This window comes from Crocodylus siamensis, chromosome 5 (assembly GCF_052110815.1).
Source record: "Crocodylus siamensis isolate JL-2025a chromosome 5, ASM5211081v1, whole genome shotgun sequence".
NCBI lineage: Eukaryota > Metazoa > Chordata > Crocodylia > Crocodylidae > Crocodylus > Crocodylus siamensis.
In genome coordinates, this window is record NC_143399.1 from 143,743,539 (window position 1) to 143,763,581 (window position 20,043).

Sequence of the window (20,043 nt, forward strand, 5' to 3'; positions counted from 1 at the left end):
AGATTTGAAAGGTGCGATTGAATGCATAATTAGCAAATTTACAGAAGGTACCAAGCTGGGTGGAGTTGCAGACACTCTGGAGAAAATTATTATGATTCAGTGTGACCTTGAAATATAGGAAAAATAGTCTTAAATTAATCAAATAAATTCAGTAAGGTCAAATCCTACGTTTAGGCCAAAACAATTGAGTGCACTAATACAAATTATGGAAAACTGGCTAGGCTGCAGTACTTCGAAAAAGACCCAGGGGTTGTACTGGACTGAAAATGTAATATGAGTCAACAAGATGCTGTCATTGCACAAAATAAATAAAGCCAATAGCCTACTGGGCTGCATCAACAAGAGTTTCTTCTGCATGTCGAAAGGAGTGATTCTTCTCCTCTTCTGCACAGCTAAGGTCTCTGTTTAGTCCCGTGTCTAGTTTTGAGTGCTGTACTGCAAGAAAGACATAAATGAATTGGAAAGAGGTCAGTGGAGAACAACAAAAATGATAAGTCCTAGGAAAAATGGCTTATGAGAGTATTTAATTTAGAGAAGAGAAGATGGAGGGGGTATTTTTAACTCTTTAAATAGACGGGTTTAAATAAAATTGTGGTGGACTGCCCCGGTGTGGCTGGAGTTGCTCACCCCGGGAGCCATATCCAATCCTCCACTGAAGTTCAAGAGGCAGAGAGCAGGGAGCACGCCCTGGGGCATGCCTGCAGCCCCTGCCCTGGCAGCCTGGCACCTGAGCTGGCAGTTCCGGGAGAAATGGGCAGGGTGTGAAGAAGCAGGGTGAGAGCTGCAAGTACCATGATGGTGAGCTGCATCTGGCTTGCGAGCTGCAAATTTGGCCACCATGGGACTAGCCTTTGTGGTTGCAGGAAATGGGAAAAGGTCTTAAATTGCAGCAAGGGGAATTTTAGGAAGTTCTTTTTAACTCTGAAGATCATTAAGCACTGGAACAGATTACCCAAGGAGGTTATGGAATCTGCATCTCTGAAAGTTTTTAAGAACAGGTTTGGCATACATATGTCTCAAATAGTTTAGACAGGCTTGTGCTTGCATTAGACTAGGCGATTTCCTGAGGTCACCACCAGCCCCATCTGTCTGTAATTCTAAAATGATTCCTTTCTAAAGATTTCTTTCATCATCACCAGTTTCTCTTCCTACCTGAAATAACATACAACGCCCTAGATTTTTCTTACCATTCAAATAAAAATTGGTGTCACAGTTTTGACACTGTATTGTATAATTTCAGAATTGCCACATAAGAATAATACTATGGAATTTTTTTTAATGACTTGTGTGAAGAGTGAGAACAAACCAAAAATGATTTTTTTTACTGTATAATAGGATGATTGGCAGCTGGAGAACCTTGCATTGCTCTTGCAATGAATAAATTAGTATGTGAATTAATATACTTGGGAGCTTTTCAAGGCCTGATTTTAAATTCTCTACAGATATATTAAATATGGGGAGAAAAATCCCAGGAATAAAATTGCAATATATTTTAATGTGCATTTCTCTATCTCTTTTTTTTTTTCTCTCTCTCTCTCTCCCCTTTTCTGGAGGCACTGTGTAGTTTTGTCCTATTTCAAACCAGAAAAGCTTTTAATGCCATCAAAATTTCTGTTTGAGAATCTGTGCTCAATGGCTGAAGAGCTTATATATGGCACATACATCTCAGTGGTATATAGGACTCATGTTTAAAAAATAAAATATTGCATTATTAATAGAAAATAGTGGAAAATGTTTGAGCAGAACACTAAATACAACTGATCTGTTTTACTGAAAAGATTAGATGATGAAAAAATTAAGATATGAAGAAAAGCAATGGGGAAAAAGATGATGTATCTGATAAGAATGTAAGATAGCACTTCTTATGTTCTTATCAGATACTAGTTCAGAACAGTGATCCATCTAGCCCAGTATGCTGTCTTAACAGTGGCAAACATTGGATGATTTAGAAGAAGAGTGTGTGTACAGTGCTTGTCTAGTGAAATTTATGCCTTGTGATATCCTTCCTGACATGCCCCATCATAGGTTTATAGGTGTCGGAGAATGCATCTCTGACTGTAAATAGCCAATAATGGACGTGTTCTCCATGGATTTGCCTGATCCTTTTGTAAACATTGTTGTGTAGTATATTTTTGGAAAAATGCATGTATAGAAAAATACTCCCTATAGGCACAATCTGATATCTGAAAAAACATATACTCTGACCATCCCATTGGGCAAATATATGAGTTTCTCTCTTGTACTTCATAACTGGATGTTGAATGTAAATGAATTTATCGCTTGACACAAGCCGACACAATCTGCCTTGATTCATAGGAGCAGAATTGTTGAAGCTACCAAATACAGTAAAAGGAAAACTTATTCCTAGTTTTAATGTTGTAAGCATGGTATATATGTATTAGTTTCAACAGTGTTACTCCACACTTACTGCCTCAACAGAAGTATTATAATCCAGTACAAAAATGTAAAGCTAACAAACTTTTACACAAAATATACAATTAGTGTTGTTCAGTACCACAAGACACTATTAAGGCAAAGAGCTTTAGCAAGATTCAGAAAAGATAAGGCACTTATATATATAAAAAGTCTATAGCTAGAATGCATGGGTAATGGTCACAATCTCAGCTATAGTAATTTTGGATGTGAGGCAATTAAGGGGAAATGGGGTAACGGAAAATTTTTGGAAGCACCTTTTTGTAAGCATGGATCAATTGTTCTTTTAATCTTGAACCTTGACTGGCACAGAAGCAACAGAGTAGTCTCTATGCCAACTCCCTTTTCTAGCCACTCTATGTAAGAGAGATGTTACTTGACACAAAAGGAATATAATCTTCGTCCCAGTGTCATGGTCTCTGAAATTTGCCTTTATTCATGCTTGTAGCTGAATAGTCCTTCAGTTACTTCTAGGACTGGTAAGTCAACAAAGTTAAGCTGGTTTCTACTTTGTCTTCAGTGAGTACACTGATGGCATATCAGAGGGCATGAGCTGTACAAGATTGTGGCTGAAGTTCCTGGTTGGAAGACCTTAAAGGGGTGGGGAAGGAGAAACTGTTAAATAGAATTTTTCTCACCTGACCAATAATAGGTAAGATATACTATATACCAAAGGAGGACTAGGAGCCATGTCATGCATTACACCTAGTACATGATAAATGCCATTAAAAAGCAAGCAAACAGGAAAAAATGTGCCAAGTGCAGTCATATCATAGCAAATTTATGACTTTTTGGGCTCTGGGTATCTACAGATCATATTAAATAACATGTGGTTGAACTAATGTCAGCCTGTACCACAGAGAGAATATGAGCAATTGGCGGTCTTCCAGCATCCCAGGATGTACTACTCCCAGCTAACCCCTGGCAAGAACATAAGACGTGACACACTGGGTCAGACAAATGATCCATCCAGCCCAGTATATTGTCTCTGGCACTGGCAGAAGTAGAGGCTATACAGGGAGAAAACTGAACTGGGTCTCTAGAGTAATCTATCCCTTATTGAAGTGGCATCCACCATGGTAGATTCCAGAGGAAAAGCCTATATTCTTTCTATACAATAGCCATTAATAAATCTATTATCCATGATTTATCCAGACCCTTTTCAATCTGGCTCTGCTGTGTACCTCCACTGCATCCTATGGCAATGAATTCCACAAGTTCACTACATGTTGCATAAAAAAGTACTTTTTCTCATTAGTTTCAAACCTGTCACTTACCAATTTCAGTGGGTGGCCCCAGTCCTGGTATTTTGTGAGCAACAGTTCCCTGTTCACATGGTCCGCACCTTGCATGATTTTATAGACCTCTATCATACCCCCTCAGCCTTCTCCTTTCCAAACTGATGAATCCTAACTTTTTTTATCTCTCTCTTGATATGGCAACTGTTTCATGCCCCTGATCATTTTGGTTGCCCTTTTCTGGACCTTTTCTAATTCTACACCCATTTTGAGATGTGGGGACCAGAACTGCACACAGTATTCAAGATGAGGGTTTACCATGGATTTGAATAATGGCATGGTGGTGTGGTGTTCTCCATTCATGATGCCCAATGTTTTATTGGCTGTTTTGTTATTGATGCATCTTAAGCCAGTGTTTTTAGAGGTCTATAGTGGCTCCAAAGTCTCTTTCCTAAATCTTAGCAGCTACTTCATAACCTAGCATTGTGTATGTATAGTTGAAGTTATATTCCCCCAGGTGCATTACCATGCACGTATTGACACTGAAGGTCATCTGCCTTTTTTTTTTGCCTGCTCACTTAGCTTGGTGAGATCTTTCTGCCACTCCTGTCCATCAGCTTGGGACTTCACTACCTGGAATAATTTGGTATCATCTACAAACCTGGAGATTTTACTGTGCACCCTCATTTCCAGGACACTGATGAAAGTGTTGAACAAAATAGGGTTCAACACAGATCGCTGCAGGATTCCACTTTTGACTGCCCTCCATCCTGAAAAATGACCTTTTTAGTTCTACCCTTTGCTTACTATCTTTTAACTAGCTTTCAATCCACAAACAAACCTTCCCATGACAACACAATGTTTTTAAAAGCTTTTGGTGAGGACATTGTTGAAACCCCGCTTCTTTATGGTATGGTCTCCAAACCCAGCCAGATGCCCTCAAAGTCCTCCCTTCTTACATCTCCGGGGAACATGCAGGTTGTTACAGGCAGTAAGAAAGTCAGGTGTGGAGTGAAACAGAGGGGAAGAGACAGAAGAAGAGCTCCAATACCAGCCTCTCCTGGCATAGGTGGAACTTAGGGAACAAACAGCTGCTGCTCAGCCTGGACTGCTGGTCAGCGTGGAGGAAGCAGTAGCAGTAGTGTCTGACCTAGGAAGAGAAACATGGTGGGGTTGAATGAGCACAGAGGGTGTGGAGCAGGATGAGGGGAACTGCAGGTTTACCTCGGCTCTTTTGCTCACACACCTCTTAGGGGGACTTTGCCTCCTTCCTTCCATGGTGATTTGTCAAACTTCTTGCCAGCAGTAGCAGCAGGGCTGTCCTCTCCTCTGCCACTCTCCAGCCCTTTAGCTATGGAATGCAAACAGTGCATGTAGGGTAAATATCATGTTAAGACTGCTCACAACATGTTCTAACTTTAATGTTGCATCACATCCCACAGATTTTACAGGTACTAAATCTCTCACGTGACAAGGCCATAAGACAGCACTTAAGATTGCTTTGTTTCCAGGAGGCAGTTCCATGTTTTTCTTCACTGATGTTGATGAGGTTACATTACAAATATATAGGGAAAGAAGGGCATTAAGGGATTTCCCTTCAAGAGAGGGCAGCAAAGAAGACCAGTAGTTGTTTCATGAGGAAAAATGCCTGCTTACTAGGAAAATGGGTCCCATTCGATTCGGATTTGAATTCAGCCTGAATCAGGGACGGTGATTCGATTAATTGATTCGGATCACTGTCCCAGATTTGATTTGGCCAAATCTGAATCTGAAGATTCGATGCTGATTTGGCGAATCAGTGATTCGGCCATAAACACAACTTTAAATGTTTTTTTCTACATGCCTTGAGGTGCCAGGTATGGCTCATGAATGCTACGATGCTGGGGCAGATAGAGTATCCCAAAGGAGCATGGAGGCAGCCCCCCTGCATGCTCAGCAGTGAACTGCCAGATCCACTGGGGGCTTCTCCATGCCCTGCCCCCAACTCAGCGATAAGCCACGGGGGGGGACCCCAGATGCTCCCCCCGACCCAGGAAGTACCAGTCACCAAGCCGGGGGGGTGCAGGAGGGCCCCCAGTGTGCTCCCCAGCAGGCCCAGAAGTGGACTGGAAGTGCTCCTGGTCCACTTCTGGGTCTGCTGCTGAGTTCGCTGTAGACCTTCCCCCCCGACATGTTCCTGTGGGATGCTCCATCTGCCCCAGCATCACAACATTCATAAACTGCTTGGTACCTAGAGGTATGTAATTTAAACTCTGTCTGTGTCCAAATTGCTGAATCTCTCTGAATCAATTTGGAGGGTTCCGATTTGATTTGGAGAGATTCAAGGGTCTCCCAATTCAATTCAGAGATTTGGCCACTGAATGGGGTCGAATCTCTGCTGAACTGAATCAGTGACCGAAGCATCACATGGCCCTACATCTTATTACTTAAGTTGCTCTGAACTATAAAACAACACTATATTACCAGATAAGTTATTGAGTCTCTCAATAAGTGTGATTTTTCTTTTAAAAATGACAATTTTTTAAATTGCAAAAGGGCATATCTGCTTTTGACAGGGAAGATGGGAGATCCATTGATTTAAAGCAAAGATTAAACTCATTCCAAACCAAAAGCTTTGCTCAAGTGAGTAAGAAGAGAAATTAAAAAAAATATGTACCAATGATTCTTTATGTACTATTTATATTGATTTCTAGGACATGCATCACCTTACTTGGTTTGGTAGCAGCAGCACGATATGGTGCTCATCTGAACTGACTGTTCATACTACGAGCTGATTTACTTAGAACGAATGATGTTTTAATATTTTTTTTCTTTTTGAGAATATGGCTATGTTACAGACTACAGTGTAAGGTAGAGACACCTGAGCTAGCTGTAATTGATAGCAGCCTGAGAGTAGCTTAAGCATTTTGCTTCCTTCACTTTCTCCTTTTGTAATGAACTTACATAAAGAAGGGAAATAAAATAATAAATACATGGAAGCCTGCAGCACATTAAATTTAACAAAGTTCTTTTTCCCTTCTTTGGCTTTGTACTTCAGTTCTTGATTTTATATTCTGTGCATGTGTCATAATTTGTAATGAGAGGAGATCATCAGAGGAGAGAAGTAAATATAGAGAGATACTTGTGGCTGCTTCAGCCTTGTTTGCATTATAATTCTAGTGAGGTTTGAAGAGCATATTTTTGGAGTTATGGGTGAAACACATCCTTGACAATGAAAGTCAGTTGTTTTCTTATAAATTCAGTTTTCAAAAAGATACATTAAAAGATTTATTAAACACTGCTGGGCTGTTAAATGGAAATCAAGTCTAAGTGGATTACTAGGGAGAGGTTAATGTACTGTATAGGGTGATGAACATTTTAAACAAATTTTTAAATTAAGTGACATACTATAGGATTTATGAGTGGGACTGTTGCACTATAGGCAAATGTTACTGCTGCAGCTGAGCTGTCTCACCAGCAGTAATTTTCTGTGTTCAGTCACCCATGTAATCTTTCATGTGAAAGAAAAGCACAGTGCATTTAGTAATTTGGCAGAATGGTTTGAGATAGGCCAGGTTACTATTATTCATGCTTTCAGTCGTTGTCTTGAGCATCATATGGCTGATAAATGGGTTTAGTAGTAATGCGTTAGTTGGAGATACAGGAGAAAATGGACCACTTAAATTTGTAGATGCCATAAAAGCTAACATTCTGAGTGAAGAATACAGCATACTCATGTGGACTGAGTGGAAAAAGAACAAACTAATGGTAGGCAGAAGGAGGAAGAAATGAGACCAAATGAGAGAAGATGCAACAAGTAGTCATAATTCAAATATTTAGAAAATCTAGAAATTAGGGAGTCAAAGGGACAAAGCTTATCCTCAGTATTCCAGTCTAGCACATACTACAGTATATTATCATAACCACAAAATGCATGTTGTCATTTGAAATGACAAGAAATGAATAATGAAATATTGACTATCTTGCAATGGAGAGGCTTTTCCTGTATCCATCTGAAGTACTTTGGGAGCATAAGTTTGACCAGTTTCAAGTATTTGTAATATTTGGAGCAGGGGGAGAGGGGAGAGCTGGAGGTATAGACAGAAGCGCTAGGCTTTCTTGGCCTTGTTTCCAGCTATTTTTTGCACCATTTAGGCACTGGGAAAGCAGCTAGAAGGCTGATGCGCTTAAGTTTTTTTTTCTGGCTGAAACTATAATAAAGCATCTCTGTAAGCCACTTGTTTGGTTACCGTTAACATAGGGGGCATACCAAAGACATACAAAGGAATAAAGCTGAAGCCACAGTACTTCAGTAGTTCCTGATGATTAAAACGGTTCCAAGAGGCCAGCATAAATAAAGAACAGTCTAATTCACAGCAGAACCTCTCAGAGATATAGTGCCATGTCCATGTTACTTGACTGTCAGTTATAGAGTATTAAAATTGCAGTTTTAATCCTAATTATATTTATTCAGAAACAGAAAGTTATTAATATTGGATGTGGCTTGTTTTTTGGAACTTTTCTGCATGTACCATTTTGCTAGGATGGTGCTCTGGACAGCAGGTACACATCGTAAACATTCTGTCCTTTTAAGCCACATTTCTCTGTAGTAAACCAACTAGACTTGAAGAGCACATGAGAAAGATGCATGCCTTTATTAATTGAATGGGAGTGAGTAAACTTGCCCCATTGCAGGTTTCACATAAAACTACCACTGCCAGCCAATCCAGCAAATGCTTGAGCACTTGAGACTCTGATGACTGAGCAAGAACAGAAGTTGTCTCTGAGGAGCAGACAGCAGCTGCAATAAGCTGTTTTACTTGTATGTTGTACCTTTTATTATTTTATCAGTTATAGGAAAGCATATTCCAATCTCTTCCTTGCAGGTATTGGGCACATGTCATATGCGTATTAGCAGTTATTTGCTGACTTGTATTTTGAGATCACTAATGCATACCCAAACCAACTGATGCCATTGTGCAGAGGTGTGACAGCCAGGATCTGTACCTTTGGTGGCAGCAATGGTGGAAGGGGCTAGGCTGGCTGTGGCAGCTGCTGTTCTTGTGCCCCTATGAAGTGAGGGCCTGGGGCTGGTGCCCCAGTCACCCATTGCTTGTTATGCTACTGTCATTGTGCTGCTTCTCTGACAAAAGCCATGCCAATTGTGATGGAAGTCCCCATAGGGACTGAAAAGATGATATAGAAATATCTAGTGGTACTGATGGATGTTTTGCTCCTACAATTTATATTATAATTTAAAACCTATATCTCAAATTGGGATATTATTCTTGAGTAAAACTTTGATTTCACTAGAACCATTAGGAAACCCTCTATCATTATATATTTCTAAAATGCTCCAGCTTTCTAAAAACCTTCAGGTCTAGATTATCATATTTTCAGATAATTAAGGAGTTTTTTAAAGGTTAATGATGAACTGATTACTTTTCCTTTTTCACATGGTTTTGTTCTCATTCACTACTTTTTATATACCTTCAACCTAGTATATTATCCTATGTTTTCAGTCATGTATGTCACCTCCTAAGTTTCCACGATTTATGACTATTTGAAAGCTATTGATAAAGACTTTTTAATACTACCTAACTGAAGTAAATTTTCTGTTTAGTATGAGTATTTTATTTGCATTTGTTTACTTTTTGTAATGCTATAATTTACATTTCTGTTTGTATTTTCTCCTAAAATTATGTGTTCATGAGAACTTTCAGTTCTAAGCTAAACCTTCTGAAGTTTCTATATCCTCTTCTAAACAAAAGCTTTACTGAACACATTCAGAAGGGAAAGAAACAGTCTTGGAGATGAGTTTTAAATGACAGGCCATAACACATGGCAGTATTTACCAACCCAGTCCTTCATGCTAGTGTTTTATTAGAGTCCTGCCACATGATCAGTAACTTGGATTAAGTCTCCCTACCAAACTGGTTTGTTTCTAAGACCTCCAACCTCATCCCTTGGAGTCAGGGAGACTTCTGTCTGTGAACATAGAATCACAGAATCATAGAAAATTATGGTTGGAAGGGACCCTGGGAGGTCATATAGTCCAACCTCCTGTTCAAAGCAGGAACATCCTCAACTAGATTATCCCAGCAAAGGCTTTGTCTAGCTGGATCTTAAAAACCTCCAAGGATGGAGATTCCACCATCTCTCTAGGTCAGGGGTCTCCAAACTTTTTTGATCGTGCACCCCATCAGTAAAATATTTTTGAGCACGCACCCCCAATATACATATAAATAGAAGTTCTAATATTTTCTTCCTGCACCCCAATGAATCGTCTTGCTCACTCCCTGGGGTGCATTCACCCCACTTTGGAGACCACTGCTCTAGGTAACCTGTTCCAGTGCTTCACTTGATCCTAGTGAGAGAGTTTTTCCTAATATGCAACATAAACCTCTTGCTGCAACTTGAGACCATTGCTCCTTGTTCTTTCATATGTCACCAATGAGAACAGTCTAACTCCATCCTCTTTGGAGCTACCCTTCAAGTAGTTAAAGACTGCTATCAAATCCTCCCCCAGACATCTCTTCTCCAGAATAAATAAACCCAGTTCCCTCACCCTGTCTTCAGAAGTCATGTGCCCGAGCCCCCTAACCATTTTCATTGCTCTCAGCTGGATTCTCTCCAACTTGTCCATGTCCTATCTATAGTTGAGGCGGGGGGGCCTCAAAACTGGATACAGTACTCTAGATATGGCTGCACCAGTGCAGAATAGAGCCGAATAATTACTTCTCTTGATCTGCTGGCAATGCTCCTACTAATGCTGCCCTGTACACTGTTAGCTTTCTTGGCAATAAGGGCACGCTACTGATTTGTATCCATCTTATTGTCCACTGTAACCCCCAGGTCCTTTTCTGTAGAGCTGCTCCTTAGCCAGTCATCCCCCAGCCTGTGCTGGTGCATGGTGTTCCATCCTAAGTGCAAGACTTTGCACTTGTCTTTGTTGAACCTCATGAGATTACTTTTGGCCCAATCCTCCAATTCTGAATCTTGGCCCTACCCTTCAGTGTATCTATTACTCCCCACACCTTAATGTCATCTGCAAACTTGCTGATGGTGCACTCTATGTTATCTTCCAGATCATAGATGAAGATATTGAACAAAACTGGCCCCAGGACCCCTCCCTGAGGCACTCCATTTGATACTAGCTGCCAAATAGACATTGAGCCATTGATTACTACTTTCTGAGCTGATGCTTCAGCCAGTTTTCTATTCATTTAACAGTCCATTCACCCAGCCTGTACTTCCTTAGCTTGCCTGTGAGAATGTTGTGGGAGATGGTATCAAAAGTCTTGCTAAAGTCAGGGTATACTACATCCACTGCTTTCCCCACATCTACAAGAGCCAGTTATGTCATCCTAGAAGGCAGTCAGGTTGGTAAGGCATGACTTGCCCTTGGTGAATCCATGCTGACTGCTCCTAATCGCTTTCTTCTCCTCTTCCAAGTGCTTAGAAATGGATTCCTTGAGGATCTGGTCCATGATTTTCCAGTGACAAAGGTGAGGCTGACCAGTCTGTAGTTCCCTGGATCCTCCTTTTTCCCTTTCTTAGATGTGGGCATTATATTTGCCTTTTTCCAGTTGTCTAGAACCTCTCCTGATTGCCATGAGTTTTCAATGATGATGGCTAGTGGCTCTGTAGTCACGTTAGCCAACTCCCTCAACACTCTTGGGTGCATCCTATCTGGCTCCATTGACATGTATAAGTCCAGGTTTTCTAAATAGTCCCTAACCTGTTCTTTGGCACAGCTGGATGGTCACCTCCCCAAACTGTACTGCTAGGTGTAGTAGTCTGGGAGATGACCTTGCCTGAAAACTGAAGTGAAAAAGGCATAGAGTACTTCAGCCTTTTCTGCATCTTCTGTCACTAGGTTGCCTCACCCATTTAGTAAGGGATTCACACTTTCCCTGATCTTCTTGCTGTTGCTAACATACTGGGAGAAACCCTTCTTGTTACCATTCATGCCCCTTGCTAGGTGCAACTCCAATTGCTCTTTGGCCTTTCTGATTTCATCCCTGCATGCCCAAGCAATACTCTTATATTCTTCCCTAGTTGTTTGTCTAAGGGTATGTGTAGATGAAATGGGGGCCCTAAATTGAAGTAGTGGGTTTTAAAAAATACTGCTTCAATTTAGGGCTGGTTAAACCCCTGTGTCATGCACACACCCTGCTGACTTACCTGCCTCTCTGGTGGGGAGGGTGAGCTGTTGGCAGGTGGAGTGGTCCCTGGGCTGGGGGGGAGGGGCCTGGTGCTTCCCTCTGTGGCAGCAGCAGACCTCACCCCAGGTGGCATCCGCTTGCAGGCATGTGGCTTGGGCAGTCCTGGGGGGCACTGCAGCCATGGGGAGAAGCACAAGGCCCCTGCACAGCTCAGGCAGGCAGGGTCCAAGGGGGGAGGGGGCATGGAAATCAGGTTCACCATTTTTCTTGGGTGGAGCCTGCTTTCCCGGGCTGCTGCCAGGCTGCCTGAAGTGTTTCTTGCAGAGCTCCTGAGCTGCACAGAGCCTGGTGCTTTGCTCCACAGCTGTAGGGGCAGCAAACTAAAACACCTTGAAGGAGTTTTAGTTTGCTGTGCCCCAAGTCATCCCTCGGGCCCTGGGGGAGGCACACCTGGACCACGGGTTAGTGAGGATTTAGATAGGGAGCTTCTGGAGGGGTTGGACGTATTCAAGTCAGCCGGCCTGGATGATCTCCACCCTAGAGTTCTAAAGGAACTGGCTGGGGTCATTGCAAGTCCCCTGGTACAACTTTATGAGCACTTGTGGTGCTCTGGTGAGGTACCAGAGGACTGGAAGAGGGCCAACGTGGTCCCCATCTTCAAAAAAGGCAGGAAGGAGGACCCAGGAAACTATAGGCTGGTTAGTCTTACCTCGATCCTAGGCAAGCTGTTTGAGAAAATTATGCTGGCACACATCCAGGAGGGGCCAGCAGGAGACTGCATGCTTAGGGGCAACCAACATGGGTTCATCAGTGGAAGGTCCTGTCAGACCAACCTGGTGGCCTTTTACAATCAGATCACCAGATCGTTAGATGCAGGAGTAGCAGTGGATATAATCTTCCTGGACTTCCGGAAGGTTTTTGACACCGTCTCTCACCCTGTTCTCATTAAGAAACTGGGGGGCTGTGGTGTAGACACCCACACAGTCAAATGGGTCGCCAACTGGCTGGAGGGCCGTACCCAGAGGGTGGTAGTAGATGGGTCCTTCTCAACCTGGAAGTACATGGGCAGTGGGGTTCCACAGGGCTCGGTCCTCGGGCCCGCACTGTTCAACATCTTCATCAGTGATTTGGATGAGGGGGTAAAAAGCACCCTGTTCAAATTTGCTGATGACACTAAGATGTGGGGGGATGTGGCCACACTGCAAGGATGCAACAGGCTACAATCAGACCTTGACAGGTTACAAGGGTGGGTGGATGAGAATAGGATGGGTTTCAACACAGACAAGTGCAAGGTGATGCACCTCGGGAGGAACAACCGGCACCATACCTACAAGTTGGGGAACTCCCCTCTTATCAGCACGGAGGCGGAAAAGGATCTTCATTGACTCCAAGATGAACATGGGCCGGCAGTGTGGAGAGGCAGTCAGGAAGGCCAACCGCACCTTGGCATGCATCCACAGATGCTCTCGAGCAGGTCCAAGCAGGTGATCCTCCCCCTCTATGCGGCACTGGTCAGGCCGCAGCTGGAGTATTCTGGGCACCACACTTCAAGAGGGATGTGGACAGCATGGAGAGGGTCCAGAGGAGGGCCACTCGTATGATCAGGGGACAACAGGGCAGGCCCTATGAGGACAGGTTGTGGGACCTGAACCTGTTCAGCCTCCAAAAGAGAAGGCTGAGAGGGGATCTTGTGGCCTGTTATAAACTAGTCAGGGGGGATCAGCAGGCATTGGGGAAGTCACTGTTTCCCCGAGCACTGCCAGGAGTGACCAGGAATAATGGTCACAAGCTGGCAGAGGGTAGATTTAGGTTAGATATCAGGAGGCGCTACTTCACAGTCAGGGCGGCTAGGGGCAGCTTCCAAGAGAAGTGGTGCAGGCTCCTACCCTGGGGGTGTTTAAGAGGAGGTTAGATGAACATCTTGCTGGGGGTCATTTGACCCCAGTATTCCTTCCTGCCATGGCAGGGGGTCGGACTAGATGATCTGCTCAGGTCCCTTCTGACCCTACAAACTATGAAACTATAAGGTGCATTATGCCACCAAATTTCCTACAGCGACTGAAATTAATGTGAAATATGCTACTGAAGCATGCAAACACCAACACCATTAAAGTAATGCAAAAGCATTTAGCCCACTTTAAAGTGTTGTCCACACAGGCCTCTTGTCTACACATGGCCCAAGGTTCCACTCTTATAAGCTTCCTTTTTGTGATTTTTTTTTTTTGCTTATTGAAGGGTTCTCTTATAATCCAAACTGGTCTTTCACCATACTTAGTAGTCTTCCTGCACATTGGGACAGTTTGTTCCTGCACTCTCAGTAAGGATTCTTTAGAGTACAGCCAGCTCTCTTGGACTCCTCTCCCCTCAGACTAGGTTCCCAGGGGATCCTGTCTATGAGTTCCTTGAGTGAGTTAAAGTCTGCTTTTCTGAAGTCCAGGATCCTTACTCTGTTACTGTCCTTCCTTCCTTTCCTCAGGATCCTGAACTCAAGATCATAAGCAGAGGGGGATATTTTTTTTTTGGGAGGGGGCAGTTGAGTATGTGTGTGCATGTGCATGCATGCCCCATACCGGTGGGAAAGTCTGCGAGGGAAAGGGGCTGGGGTTGGGGCTGGGAGCAGGCAGGGATCAGGAGGGAACAGAGCTGAGCCGGGCCGGGCCTAGAATTGGGGCTGGGGCCTGGTGTGCCCATGTGGCCACCCCTTCCCCCATGATCAAGGCCAGTGCTGATGTCCCCCTTGCCAATGAATCTGCCACCCCCCAGCCCTCCACCAGTCCCAGCCGCTTCCTTGCACCAGCCCTGGCCCTTACTGTGCACTTCCTGGGGGGCCCAAAGCTAGGGTCTGGTGTGGGACCAGTCTCGCCTGTGCCACTGGGCCAGAGGGGATGGAGCCCCTGGAACCCCAGTTCCTGCCCAACATTGCTCCGAGTCAGAACAGCTTGGCACAGCCCTGGCCCGAACCTGCAATGGCAGCCTGCCCTGCCCTACCCAGATTTGGGGGCACATGCCCCCCCAAGCCTCCCAGGGTGTGTAGCAGCAGGAGCCATGCCCCCCAGATGAGCTGCTCGCAGCTCAGTCCCATGCCCCACTCCCTCCCCACCCCTGATACAGCTGCCAGAAGCCCTGGGCAGGGCTGTCTTGTGACCCTACCACTGCCCTGTGTTTGGGGGGCTAATCCCCGTTAGCCTACCCTTTCCACCACCTATGCTCAAGATCCTCTACACTTCAGGTCCCCTCATTTTCTTTAGCTGGTGGGCCTTATGCATGTTTACTTCTGGAACCTAGATGTTTTAGCCTTTATCTTTTATTGGCAATTATCCAAGGTAGTGCTGGCAGTTAGGTTGATACAGAATGCTGGTCACAGGAAAAGGTTGAAATTGCTGAATAAGAGGAACATGAGGTCAAACTGGCTACTACTCTTGCCCCTTAGCTCAGGGGTGGGCAAAATATGACCCATGGGCCAGATTTGGCTTGCTGGGCCATTCTATCCAGCCTGAAAGGCCCCTAAAAAAATTTAGAAAATTAATATTTATCTGTCCCTGGTTCCTGTCAAAATGACAGGACCCAGGGGCAGTAGGACCTAGGGGAAGCCCCAGCAGGCTCCTGCAACAGCAGGCCCACCTGGCCCTTCCCCCACACCCATCCAGAATCCCCTGGCTAGCAGGGGCTTCTGGCCTGGGACCATGTGGCTGCACCAGGAGCCAGGGGAGGACTGTGGGTATCACCCCAGTCCTCAGGGCTGGGCCAGCTCAGTTCCTGTCCTTCAGGGCAGCACCAGAAGGGAGAGGAGGGAAGTGACCCAGCTCCATAGAGCCCCTGCCTACTGGGACTCGGTGCTCTTGCTGCCCTGCTCTTGGTCCTGCCGGCGCTGACCCTGGGACACCGGTGCAGGCCCCAAGCTTCTGTCCCCACTCACTCCCAGTGCCCTCCTTCGCCCTGTGGCTGGTGCCCTGTGCTGCAGCTGCTCACAGCCTGTGCGGGCTCTCCTGAGCAGACACAGGCAGCCCCATGTGGGCTTTGAGTAGCTGCAGCAAGGGGCTCTGGCCATGGGGCAGGGGAGGGGCCGCTTTTCCCTGTGCTCAGCACCAGCTTGTAACCTGCCGCTGCTGCCAGCCTGGGCCCTGCGCCAGCTCCGGGCTCACCCATTGGGGCTGTGTGTGGTGGCAGCAGCTGCTTGGCATGGAGGAAAGAGGCCCCACCATGTGCTGTGGTAGGCTGCAGTGTGGCTGCCATCTCTGTCGCTGTACTACCCACTGTGCAAGCTCTGGGTGGGCAGCAGTAGAAAACGCTGCCTGATGTGGCAAAAGGGGGTGGGGGGAGCACTTTCCTCCACGCCAGGCAGCTGCTGCTGCCCTGTGTAGCCCCAACGGGTGAGCCCAGAGCTGGCATGGGGCCCAGCTGTCAGCAGCCATGGGTTACAAGCTACTTCTGAGCATGGGGAAAAGTGGCCCTGCTGGCACAACGTGCTGCAGCCACTTGCAGCCCATGTGGGGCTGCCTGTCCCTGCTCAGGACAGCCCCTGGCTGTGGGGCGGAGGAGGGGCCACTTTTCCCTCATGCTCTGCACCAGTTTTTTCCCTGCCAGTGAGTGGGGGGTCAGAGTTGTGTGCTGCCCTCTGCCTGTACCATGGGGCTGGGGGGCACTGGGAGTGAGTGGGAGCATGGGGCCCACACCAGTGTCCTGGGGCCAGCGCCGGTGGGGCTCAGAGCAGGGCAGCAGGAAGACATGGACCTGACTGGCAAGGGCTGTATAGAGCCAGGCCAGCTCCCCACTCTCCCTGCTAGTGCAGCCCTGCCCAGCTCCACAGACTCCTGCCAGCCTGTGCCTCACTCTGCACCCCACTGGCACTGGCCCTGGGACATTGGTCCCAAGATGGTGATTGGGGGCGGGGCACCTATCAATGAGCAGGGCTACCCATATGGTTCTCAACAACTTGCCAAAACTGGGTAAGCAGCCCTCCGCCCAAAATAATTGCCTGCCCCTGCCTTAGCTGATCAAAGGGCTGTAGCAAAACCTAAGGTTTCATCTTTTACCCTTCACTCCTGGGAAAAGACATTCCCTTTCCTGGCCTGATTGGCAACAATCCCTTGTAATGATTGGTTTGTGCTGGAGCTTCTCCTCCTATTCCAGTGATAATACATTGTCTCTGTTGTCCAACCAAATGCTTCCTCTTGTTGAGATAGAAGTGAGGTGGCATCTCATAGAGAAATAAGTCTGGAAGGGACCTCAAAATATTATCTAGTATAACCAGTTATCAAACCTGTGACCTTGGTGTAAGCCCCACACTCTTAATCAACTAAGTTAAACTGCCAGCTGCTCCTTGAAGACTTTTTATATCCAGTTGAAGTTCACTTTTCTGGGTCTGTGGTGCTGTTATGATTTTCTAACTGCTCCTTTACAAATTTATTTTGTGATGAAGAAACAGAATATTTTCAGCAAGGATTATTTTCCTTTGGCTTTAATTAATTATGAACACTTGTGTTTGCATGTTAATCCCTTTTAATATGCACACTGGCTATTCAGCTCAAAATATGTTTTGAAATTGACATGACGTTTGGTAAATGAACACTTAGTTTAATAAAGAGTAGCAAAGGAAGTGTTTCTGCTACAGACCATAAAGGGCAATGTCTTTCGGACCCTTTGGTCTTCCTTGTCCAACAAGCAGATGTGATGGTAATGCAAAAATCTCCTTTTTTTTTACAGCAGTCGGGGACCTTGCTTTCAAATCGATCAGTCACAATAAGAGGTGATAAAGTTAAAGTCTGTGCATTAGCCCCTTGTGGTCATGCTAGATGTATAGCATGCAATAGGGAAGAAGAAATGTTTTAAAGAAATGTGATATTACATAAATGCCTGGGAGACCTGAACTCTGAACTATCCCCAAAGGTGCTGTGATGTATGAAGAGGCATTGAGCATTTCAAGCAAACTGTCCTTACTCTGGAGTCTGATAGATGACATTACTAAGATCCACTCTCTCCTGGAACTGTTTGCCATGTATTCAGTCAAAACATTTGGACCTCAAATTAACTTCTTCAGTCATCTCTGGACTCTCTGACTTTCCTAGCAGTGGAAGACTTGTACTCATATTGAAGGACTACTGATGATGATGGCATAACCATTCAGATGTCATTGCTTTCTACTCCGTTCAAATTGCTGGTTTATTCAGATTACAAAGAAATATCAAGAAAAGCAACTGAAGTGATTGCACAGGGTATTTTGACAAGGTTTATTTACACTGTTTTGGGTTTATACTCTGGCAAGTTATGTTTCTAAAGCGGAGAGAGGAATCTGGCCTAATGGAACTAATGGTTAAGGCACTTGCTCAGGAAGTAGAAGTCCTGGGTTATAGGCCCACTCAGACTGAAAGAGTTTGTATCCTATTTTCTATCTCCTGGAAAAGTGCCTTAACCATAGGCCATGGGCAAAGAGGTGGCATCCTCATGGTAAGCATCTCCTTTCTGGGCAATTGAATTTTGAGATGACGATGTATAATATACAGGCCTGAGTCAACTGGAAGGACAGGAGTTTGTTTCCACCCCTGTATCCAACCATGTATACCATTTCCTAGCAGTGCCTGAAGGCAACTCTCTACTCATTGCTTATATCTGCTGGAGGTGTATAAGGCTGTCCGTTGACAGAATAGGAGAGCTGTATAGCTTCCTGGGTAGAATAGAATTGTTTTCTTGATGAAAGATGCATATTTTTAGGCAAGCAAATTAACCTGAGTCATCTCGTAGGCGGAATAGGAATAAGTGTATGACTTTCTGCATATTTAACATTTTACAAAAGTGGTAAATTACTCTGTGAATCATTAATGTTTCCTTTTGCACATTTAGAAATTGCAGCGCAATTTATGTATTGGTTTATTTAAACATATATTTATTCATTATTTTTCCTTTTCCATTGCAATATAACTCCTCTCCTTCTAAAACATATAGTAATGTTGATTTGTTGTTGATCTTCTATAAATATTATTGCTGCACTTTAATGTCATGTAGTAAAACATAGGAATATTGCGATTACATTGTTTTACAACATATATGTTTATTAAAATGCCATAATCTATCATTTGCTTCCTGTGCTTTGAAAAAACTTTTTTTATAGATCTGAATGATGCATCTAAGAAAGTTCCTCTGACTTCAAAAAGGCAAAAACCATAATAGAAAATGTTATGAACAAAATATGAAAAAACATCAAAGAAACACTGGGATAAAACAAAGATTAGTTAAGCAAAACCTTCTGTACTACAATGAACTTTATCATAGGTATTGCTGTATAAGAATGCCTGTAAAACTATGTAGTAGGCATACCTACTTGATTGCCTTTTATGTGGCCTCCTATTTGAGCACTGTAATTCAAAGAAAAGCATATATCATATCTACAGCATAATAATAGGTGCAACATTTCATATTTGGTTATTTATGAATTATGCTTTTATAACATTTTTACATTTCATGATTTTACATTAATTTGTCTAAATATTATGGTCAGTAAATATAAATCTTCATAAATACCGTGACACAGAGCAGAAGTAAGAAGCAATTTAAATTATGTATTTTGTTAACAGTTGATACTTTGTAGTTTCTCCTTTGGAAATTATTTTATCCTAAACTGAAGAATCTAAAGAATCAGTTTTGTTTGAATACCATGTAATTGTATTGTATTTAAAAATTGGTCAACATTGCATGGTGTGCTAACATGTGGGGTGTCACAATGATTTTTATAGTAGCAACAAAAGATGCATTAAACAGAAGAAATGAATGAATTATTCATTATATTTTATTTTTTTTTTCAAACTAAGTACATTCAGAAATCACATTGCTTTCTGTGAGTTATGTTTGCTCTTTATTAAACCATGAACAGTGGAAATACAGATTTTTGAATTAAGTTTCAACAATTAGGACGGGGGACAAAAATCATGTTCATAAATCATATATTTGGAAGAGGTCTCCAGGGGCCATCCTATCCAAACCTGTGCACAGATTCAGGATTTCCTTTTCCTAAACCATGCCTAACCAGCAACTTCCTGAAAACCTTCAGTAAAAGATTTCACAATATCTTTAGGCAGCTGGTTCCATTATACTCCAACTTGTATAGTTAGGAAGTTTTTTTCCTGGGACTTGCTCTAAAACTGTGTTGTAGTTTAGCTTAAACCCCTTCCCTCTTTCCTGCCACGTGGCAAGGAATTTTTTTTGGTCACTTTTTGGGAGTTTTCAAATAGTCA

The 20,043-nt window shown here is 43.9% G+C and overlaps 1 long non-coding RNA gene across 1 annotated transcript in view; it reads left to right on the plus strand.

The window, feature by feature from the left end:
* The window catches only part of LOC149864693 (uncharacterized), a 52,015-nt gene extending 33,461 nt beyond the window's left edge, over positions 1 to 18,554 (plus strand). Inside the window, exon 4 of the long non-coding RNA XR_016442709.1 lies at positions 17,522 to 18,554. This is a non-coding gene — a long non-coding RNA (uncharacterized LOC149864693). The remainder of the gene's footprint in view (positions 1 to 17,521) is intronic.
* The last annotated feature ends 1,489 nt before the right edge of the window (positions 18,555 to 20,043 follow it).